This window comes from Diceros bicornis, chromosome 25 (assembly GCF_020826845.1).
Source record: "Diceros bicornis minor isolate mBicDic1 chromosome 25, mDicBic1.mat.cur, whole genome shotgun sequence".
Lineage (NCBI taxonomy): Eukaryota > Metazoa > Chordata > Mammalia > Perissodactyla > Rhinocerotidae > Diceros > Diceros bicornis.
The window spans coordinates 21,035,937-21,045,760 of NC_080764.1; positions in this window are offsets into that span (position 1 = coordinate 21,035,937).

Genomic DNA, 9,824 nt, shown 5'->3' on the forward strand with positions numbered 1-9,824 from the left:
GTTTGTCTATCCTCGCCCCCCCTTCATCATCTTTATATTTGCCGAATTTGGCCTCCTCAATAGCAGCAGCAAGCAGACAAGTAGCACACCAATTTTTAACCCACAAGATTCCATCTGTGGCATTTGTACCAAATATAAGTTGGATGCATTTATTTTAGACACAAAGCTTTATATTTCCACATCTTGCTAAAAAAAAAATGCAAGTAGTTGCAACTTTGAGGCCAATCATTTTTAGGCATATGTTTCAAGCATAGAAAGTCTCAAACTCTGAACGGTTCCTTCAAATGATGAGTTAGTGTGCAACCTGATTAGCAACTTTTCTCTTTTTATTTTTTCCATATAGAGCACTATGTAAATTCAGCATATCAATAATGCAGGATATATCAAATAGTATGTAAAACTCTGTTTTTTAGTACAATGGTGCTATTTTGTAGTTTGTTATATGAAAGAGTCTGGCCAAAACGGTAAAGTGTGAAAGCAAAACAAAGGAGGACGCCTGGAGCCAAAGATGACGCAGAGGGAAAGGGTACGAAAAATCCATCCATTTGGGAAAGAAGGCAAAGTTCCCCAAATTACGCCTTCCAAGAGCAACTTAAGACACAAAGTCCACTGATGTCAATTTGATTGGCGAGTCCAGAGAGGAGTGGAAAAAGCAGCGAGCTTCTTCTCGCTGAAGAAACAAACATCTGCCGACTCTGCCACGGACTCACCACTGTGTGACCTTGGGCAAGTCACTTCACCTCTCTGTGCCTCAGTTTCCTCATCTGCAAAATGAGGGCAATACACCATCTACCTACCTCACAGGGGTGGTATGAGGATTAAAAAGATAAGCTCCAGATTTTTATCCTGGGTTGCTATGAGGGCTTAAGGTCAGAGCCCTTGAGTTGCTGAGATGCAAGGAATTCTATAAACAACACATTCACAGAATAGCTAGAAAATTGATTAGCCCAATGCTCCTGACATGCCAATTCTTGTCAATGAAACAATCCAACTAACTCATTGTTAAAAGCTAACAGCGCCATCTCTTTTAAAACACTTTTCAAAATAAGTTAGAAACATTTGATTTACAATTTGATTTTGAATTCCGCATTTGGATTTATGAACACAAAGTGAAAAGAGAGAAAGGGAAAAAAATGGAGAAAAACAAAAAATATTTCTACCAGTGAAAGGATGATTATTCTCTGTGTTAGCACTCACTGACTCTCCTAGGCAGTTACTAGTAATATAGTAATACTTCTAATATTATAAATGATACCCTATTTATTTTGTAAAACACAGTTATTCCTTCTCTTTAGGCAATCTGAAAAAATGGCCCAAGATTTCAAATATTGAAATAATAACTAATAAAATGTCACAAAGTTACTTGCTTTACTAAATCTTGCTGTTATCCTTGGCTGTACGTACATATATAAATGTTTTTGTTAAAATATGCTTAGTTGCTAGTTGAGAGGCAAAAATTTCCTTCACAACTAGAAATTTTCCCTCGTGTCTGCTTAGAAGAGTAGCCCCTAGCCCTCTGTGGAGGTGTCTTGTCCATTCAACTGAAAACTCGTGTCAAGAAAATCCAATGCTGAGGACAGGCCCATGGTGGCCTGGAAAATGTTTCCTGTCTATGTATCAAGATTTTCTTATTAGAACAGTGAATCATCCATCATTCAAATCTTTTGTCAGCCTTAGCACTTTTGGTGAAAAGTATCCAGGTTTGATTATTTCATGCAAATTGTATCCCTTTTATTCTTGGAATATGTATATGGAAAACAAAAATAACATCTTGAGTTTTCATCCCACTGGTTCACCTCAAGGTTCAGAGGCCAGAAAAAGAAAAGACTTCCTGGATCTCCGAACTCATGCAAAAAGAAGGCCTATTTAGCAAGCGCCCCTGCACAGCCAACAAGTATTTGAATCCTCAGCCCACAGCGTTATTTAAAGTGAGCACCTCTGGCATTCTGACCAATGTTCTGATCACTATGGACGGATGTAAAAGAAATTACAAGTCATTTTTGTCCTTCATCTGTTTTCCAGACAAATGGGTTCTATGGAATGAGATGCTGGACCCCGCTTCCCAAAATGGCACTTTTCATTTTTATTTCTTGTTCCTAGTGTGTACATTTTTAAATTACTGACTCCCAGCAACACTTTACATGCAATCTTCTGCAGACATGTGGGTTTCCAGACATAGATGGGTAAGTCAATTCTAAGTGTCTATGACTTATTTGATTCACTTAATAATTCTATTCACAGCCAAAAATGCCCCAGTGAGGAAAGCTTCAATATGCAAAGCCACATTATCTTTCTTAACTTTTTACAACACATAATCCTCTCCAACTGGATCATAAATCAACTAATTAAAAATTAACTAATTATACTAACCCACTGTCTTATTTTCAAATGAATTAAAACTAGAAGACAAATTGATATAAATTCCAAAAGTCAGTTGATCACTATATACTACAGCAGAATGGCCCAGGATTGGTCGCAGGGAGCACCTAAAACTTCACAACTCAAAACTTTATAAGCTTTGCTTTAGAATTTTAAAATGAGACAATTTCAAGATGTTTATGAAATAGCTATAAATATTGGTAAGAATGAGCTTTCAACTTATAGGTGTATTTCCAATTTAATTGACAGTACTGAACACCTAGGTCAAATTTCTGTTCCCATTTCCCCAAATAGTGTAATAATATTATTTGACAATTTTAAGACGAGGAGGCTCCACTAAAAAAGTTAATGCATCTTTACATCAGAAGCTACTCATCTAGAGATAAAGAAATCTCTCCCGCCACCCACACTACACACACATACACACACACGCACACACACACACTCATCCTAAAAGTCCAATGGAACACTGAGAAGAAATCACTTCCTTGGAAAATTTTATTTAAAAAAAAAAGAAGCCTGGCCTCCCTTGAGAATCCTTCCCCTCCTTGGAATGTCAATGTTTGTGTAGATGAAACCATCTCATGCACTGTGGCTCCAGAGTTTCTGTTACTAGTTTATGCACTTGGGAAAAAGCTTAAAATGGAAGATGTCGCACATTTTGCTTTCCCATTTATTGTTTGGCCAGCTATGCCAATGTGGTGCTATTGTTTCTTTAAGAAAGTACTTGACTAAAAAAAAGAAAAAAAGAAAAAAAAAGAAAGCATAGACATATTTTTTTAAAGTGAAAACAACAATTCTATCAATAGATGGCTTAATAAAATAGCATTAGGTCTAGACACCACCACCTTTCAACATTTTATCACTCACAACTAGTGTACTGTTCACCAAATTGTGAGTTTGGGGGTGCAGGGGCAGAAGATGAAAAGTTTTTGTATGTTAGGAGGCTCCATTATTTTGTTGGCTCTCAAACTCAGCAAAATTAGCAATATATTATCCTATCTGAACACTTTGATCAAGAATATGACATATAAATGGAAAAAAAAAAAGACCTTATAGGCAAACGGCAGAACTAAAAAGATGATTGTTACTTATTGATTTTTTGTGCTCTCTGCTCTAAAACACATATTCAGCAAGTGGAGAAAATAAAAACAGAGAAAAAATGCATAGACTCACCTGCTAAAAATAGCTTCTGCCACATCCCCGTTGAGTAATTCTTTGGCATTTACTGATATATAGAAGATATTCTCCCTTCATCTAAACATCTCAAAGAGCAGCAGCTCTCATAAAAAGCAATCACTGATCTCATTGGGAAGTGTTGGAAGGTATTTCCTTATGAGATGGGGGTTATCTACTGAGAAGGAAAGAGAAGAATTTATGAGAAATCGTTGAAAGAGATGGCTAACAATCTGTGAAGATTTTTTTTGTTTTTGTCTTTGTTTTTTTTTTTGTTTTTTACTTTATACAGTCTTTATGAATATCGTAATGTTCAAAAATGACTTGGTTCTTTCTTCTTTTTTTTATATTGGAATGAGGGATGATAAGTTAAACCCACATAGACTCTTTAAAACTATAGGCTAGATAGAAATGTATGTTTGACTTGTTGAAGCTATAATCAGACTATTTAAAATGTTTTTGCTATTTTTAATCTTAAAAGATTGTACTAATTTATTAGAGACAGATCCTGTTTGACTCTTTTCATAAGAAAGAGCATTCCCACTCAAATCACCTGGGCTTTCCCATCAATGTTTTCAAAAGATAAATCTGATCGATGCGTCATTATGGCATCATTTATTTTAAAATAGAAGACTCGTGATTCTTTATGTCCCTCTCCTGCAATAATCATAAAGTCCAGAATCTGAGGGGGCAAAAACAAGAGGAAAATTTTGTTGAATCTTCATTTTTGGTTTGTTTGTTTTCAATGCTAGAGTTTAATCCTATAGTACATATTTGCTTATCGCTATTTTAATATTCTAAGACTTTCCTGTTAGGTATTAGAACCTGATACACAGATATCTTTTTTGTGTGATTTCTATTTAAAAAAAAAAAAAAGGAGATGAGAAGACTGAAGCTTTAAGTGCGTATGGTACAGGATAAAGATATCAATTTAAATAACCAAGTTCTATCTGGAATGATATATTTTTTAGGAAACCTTACATAGATGATACAGAGGCCCAGGGAATTTTTGAAACTGTCTTTATTCCTCTCAGTCCTTATTCATTCATTATCTGCCTCAAAATCTTATAGATGGCTGATCAAGCTGAAACCCTCGAATTAAAGGGACTTTTTTAAAAACAATTCACATGTTCTGTCTTAATTTATGATTACACATTATTGATCTTAAACATGGTCCCTTTTTCTTCCCATTCTTCAGATGTCATTAAAAAGATCTTTTAAGAAAAATTTAAAAAACATTTTTTTTAATTTAATAAAAGACAACACAAAAGTCCAAATGTTACAGCTCAATTGAAATATGAGCTAAGATGGAGACAATTTCTCCTACTTAACCCCTGCTGAATCACCTGTCACCTTCAAAATGACCTTTCAAAATCCTTAGAGTCTGCCGGTTTTTTAATTGCCCAGGCCTGCTGTATCTTAAAAGTAAACATTACTCATTTTCTTTTGCCCAAAATGCGCTGATGTAAAAGTAGGAAAAATGAAAACAGAACTCAAAATCCCTTCCAAGCCACCCATTGGCCCCACTCACCCATCCATAGCAAAGTCACTTCTATTAATCCCTTAATCTGATTTTGTTTGGATATTTATCTTGTACCTGCTGCTAAACACACTGCAGGAGGGACTCTGAAACCTCAAGCCGTCTACTCACATCTCTTATCTGTGTCTGTGTATCATTAAAATATCTATTCAAAATATCAAAAACTTTCAAACATCATGCAGCTTGTATTCAGTTTACATAAAGGCCCCAAATACCGTGTCGGATCTCTTTTTGCTGAGAGAGTTAATGAGCTATGAGAACTGGGATTACATCATGTGTTTTGCTTCATATGCTTTTATTACACTTGTAGGCCAAGTGTGATAAATAAACTTACAGACACTGAATTAATTTTCCCTGCTACTTTGAAACCAGAAAATAATGATTTTGTCATTCGTTATATCTGTCTTAGTTCAAAAGCATACTTTTTATTAAATTAACTCTGATTGTATTTGAAATTATTATTCAATTCATTTATGGCAGAAGAATATCAATCTTAATGACTTCTAAAAATGTAACTAACTGAATCATTATCTTACATTTACTGTTTAATAAGCATATTTTGAAAATGTATGGCTAGAGCGTCATAATAAAATGATATATCTTTCTTTAGTAATTACATTAAAATTAATCATGTTTGATTAATTAGTTCTTTTGGACAATGTTGGTGTAATGTGTCATTCCTTAAGAATTCTATTGTTATGTAGCATTTTTATTAATTAAGGTCATTGCGACAAATAAACATGAAAACTTACCCAGAAAAATAAAACTAATCATACACCAGAATGGAGATATAGAATTTACAGATTATATTTAAAAATAAATGTGTTTCAAAGAACTTGTACAAACTATGTAAGAGATACATGAACTGTACAATATATGCATTAACAGTAAAGCAGGTTTAAGTAACTGACCCCACTCACTGTAACCCAACAGTGAGTTATAATCCATGACACAAAGAGTTGGGAAAAGATTTTCTATCATATAGGGTGCATAATATACAAGTGGCATTTAATACACTCCTATATCAAGAGATTTTATAAGAATGTGACCTCTCAGCATTCGGTTTTTGTTTCAATAAATCTTTCTAATTCTTTACTGAATAGATAGTGTGAATATCAAACTCACAGCAGCATTTGTAGAAGCACAAGGTAAAAAGATTAGTAATTTTCCTCTTGTTTAAAAGCATTTCATTCTATTTTCCCTTTCTTAAATCCTCCGTGAGCTTTTTGGAAAGTTACCTAACTGTAAGAAAGGCTCATGGGTTTTGTACTTGATTTTAAGGAACTAATAACAATACTGAAGTTTCCTTTATTATTTTCTCACGTGCAGCTCAACGTTACTCCCAACTTCAGTCCCTCAAAGTTTTGGTGACTCCCCCTAGGACTAACATTCGCCAGGCCTCCTTGTACTGTTTGTGCTCAGCATCTTGTCTGCTGTGGCCATGAGCTTCTAACTGCATTGCTTCTCTCCACCCTCTACCCTGGACAATACTTTTCTCCCTTCGTTACACCAGGCCAATCTGCATACAGCCTTTCACTAAAGGTTTTGTGGATGATGAAGTGGAAGGCAATAAAGCATAGGGCAGAAAATGGCTGCCAACGTCAAACATTGCTGTTACTAAAATCCATTAAGGAATTTCTCGCTGCTCATGTGCCTCCTGTCATCTTAGTAAGATCCCTTCCTCTCTTCTGCAAATTCTCCCAGGAATTACTTCCTATCCAACCCTTCATCCTCTCCCTTGGAAAGAACTTGCAAGAAAATTCTATTACATTCTTAGGCAGAGCAAGCTTCTACCATCACAGCCTCACTCCTCGTGGGGCTGGGGGCAGGTCTCGCTCACCTTTTATTACTGAATATGCCCAAAAAGTGTTTTTTCCTAAACAAAAGAGCAGTCCTGTTCCTAACAGGAATTCTGTCTTCCTTCAAGGTCATCTAGGTCAAATTACAGCCTCTTTTTGAAAATGACATTTTTTTCCTTCCTGTAAGATCTGTATGAATAATAACCACCATCCCAACAACAATGATGGGTAATATTTGCCAAGCACTTAGTATGGGTCAGTCACTACACCAAGTGGTTTACCTATGGTATCTCATTAATCCTTATAAAAATCCTAGGAGTCAAGCACTATTTTGAACCCTATTTTACAGATAACGAAATGGAGTTTCAAAAACATTATTTAACTTATTGAAGGTCACAGATAGGCAGAGCAGCTTCAATCTGGGTGAGGACATCAAAACCCGTGTTTTTTCTGCTTCACCATTCATGCCCCAATCCAGACACGAGGACAATTCCATATACTGCCTGATACATTCTTATTCAAATTTGGTTTTATATGCTATAGGCAGAAATATAGTTAATTGTACCTCTGAGTGATAAACTATTTTTGAATATGATATTATTAAGATAAATAAGCATTTCTGCTCGATAACCAGTGTATCTAACTGGGCTTTCCACCTTACTCACATTGCAAAGTCAGTTCTTGATGATCCTTCACATCATGTATGTAACGTCCAGTGGTAAACCAATCGCAGGGCACCTCAGGGAGGAAGAGTGTGTCTTGGGCCCTTATACAGTCCAGAAATAAACCATTTCCACATAAGTAAAGCTAGAAGCTGATCGTCAAGAATCTTGCCAAGAGCTCTGGCTACAATATACCGATTATTCTCTTGACAGTTCATCAAAGTCAGTGTGGTCTCAAGGGACATGGTTGAGACAGGGTTTCCAGAGACAAAAATATGGACTCACAGAGTGAGTTTCATGAGACCCATGTTCCTATATCCCTGCCCTTCAAAAAAGCCTTAGTCATCTCACTCTAGGGATTCCCAATGGGTACAGTGGTAGCCCTAGATGGCATTTTGGAAACATGCAGGGACTTTTGGGGTTGTCACTCAAGATGATTGAGGAAGGTGTTGTTGGCATTTATTGGGCGGGGGTTAGGCTCCAGACATTTCACGTAGATGATAAACCTAATTATAATCACCTAAGCCTAGAACATAACTTCAATTTATTTATAAACTCAAAGTATTTTTGCATGATTTTAATATAAGCTGAATTCTCCAGGAATGCAATCACCATGTAAATCAAGGGGAAGGTGGTATTTTATCTGGCACTTTACCAAGTGTTGTCCACTCTTTCAGAAAAAACATCACCAATGACAACGCTAATTGTGCGATTAGACTCTCTCCATTCTCCACCTGTATCAGTCTGCTTGCCACTATCACATTCATGATTCTCCACAGAGGTGTAAACATCTGACCACTTCATGATGCTTTCTAATAGAGTTGTGCCTGAGCATTTCTATCTTGTAATGCATGTTATTTTATTATAAACTGTTTTCATTTTAGCTTTCCTTTATATTACAGCTCAGGCAACGTATTGATTTTTGTTAAAATTGTATATGTAAGTATCATCTGTGAATTTCACTTTGGGACACTAAAGGGTATATCATAAGTTACTTGTTATAAAAAGGGGAGCTTTGGGTCTAATAGGGCTGAACCACTGGGCTATACACACCGATTGTGATCCTCTCTGGGTCATAATGGCAGATGGATGGCAGAGCCTCTGCCCTCTTCTCACTGAGGCGTCTTTCAAGCGTAAAGCTGAGCTGAAATCTGGTGTCTTCCTCACCTGTTTATGGATGGAGATTAAACCACTTCGGGATCCAATAAAAGATAACGGTTATGGTTAATAAAACATCTGGTTTCTAAATGTTCTTTCCTTCATTCTGTGACGGGATGAGATGATTTTGAAAAGAATAAAGCAATCACTAGAAACAGAAACAGATGTAAATTGGATTTGAGACAATTGCAGCAGTACATTAGAAGTAAAATTTGACCTTGGATTTCAAGTAAGGCAGGAAATATAGGCCTAGAAGGGAGGTTTCTCTTTATAATGGTTACTATCAGGAAAGTTAAAGATTGAGTAACTGTCCTATAATTTCCTAACTCTACTTTGCTTATTTAACTTAGTGGCTCCTGCTTAGCCCCCAACCTCCTCTGGAGGAAACAGAGATATCCCTCCAGAGGGAACAGTGGGGAGAGTCTGTCTCTCCAAATGGAAATTTGGGTGGGCATCATAATCTTTATTCATGGCAACTTCCCTTTACAAGTGCTGTGGCTGAATCCATTATTCCACCCCACAAACATAGAACTCTTCTTCCCAATCTCAAATCTCTAAAAGAGGAGAGAGAGAGAGAGAGAGAGAGAAAGAGAGAGAGAGAGAGAGAAAGTGATTGCTCCTCTAGAGAGGGAAGGAGACAATAGTAAGAGAGGCAGAAACTATACCCAGGATTCTTCTCCCTCATCTTATATGGCCTAGAGTTTGTAATTCAGCCACCCTTATAGAACCTAAAATACTCAAAGATAGGTTTAAGCCAAGACGAAAATTCTCTCCTTGTTTTTTCTGCCTCTCTCTTCTTTAAAGGTCATTTGGAAATGGAGATATTTCCATCCTCCTCCTCGAGCCCAATACATTCTCAGACTCTTAATATTGAAAAGTCCCTTCCAGTATCTCTAGACCTCACCACCATAGCAAAAAGTACAGTGAAATAATTTAATACATATTTATACTAGAATGTGCTGGTTGTTTACCTGTTTGCTCTCATATTCATTACCCAACATTCCCTTCATCTGCTCTGTTTCACAAGGAACTACATTTCCCAGGACTTATGTTCTCTGCTTTCTGGGTAGATTTGGCTAGTAGGAGGCACTAACAAAAGATGGAGGGCAG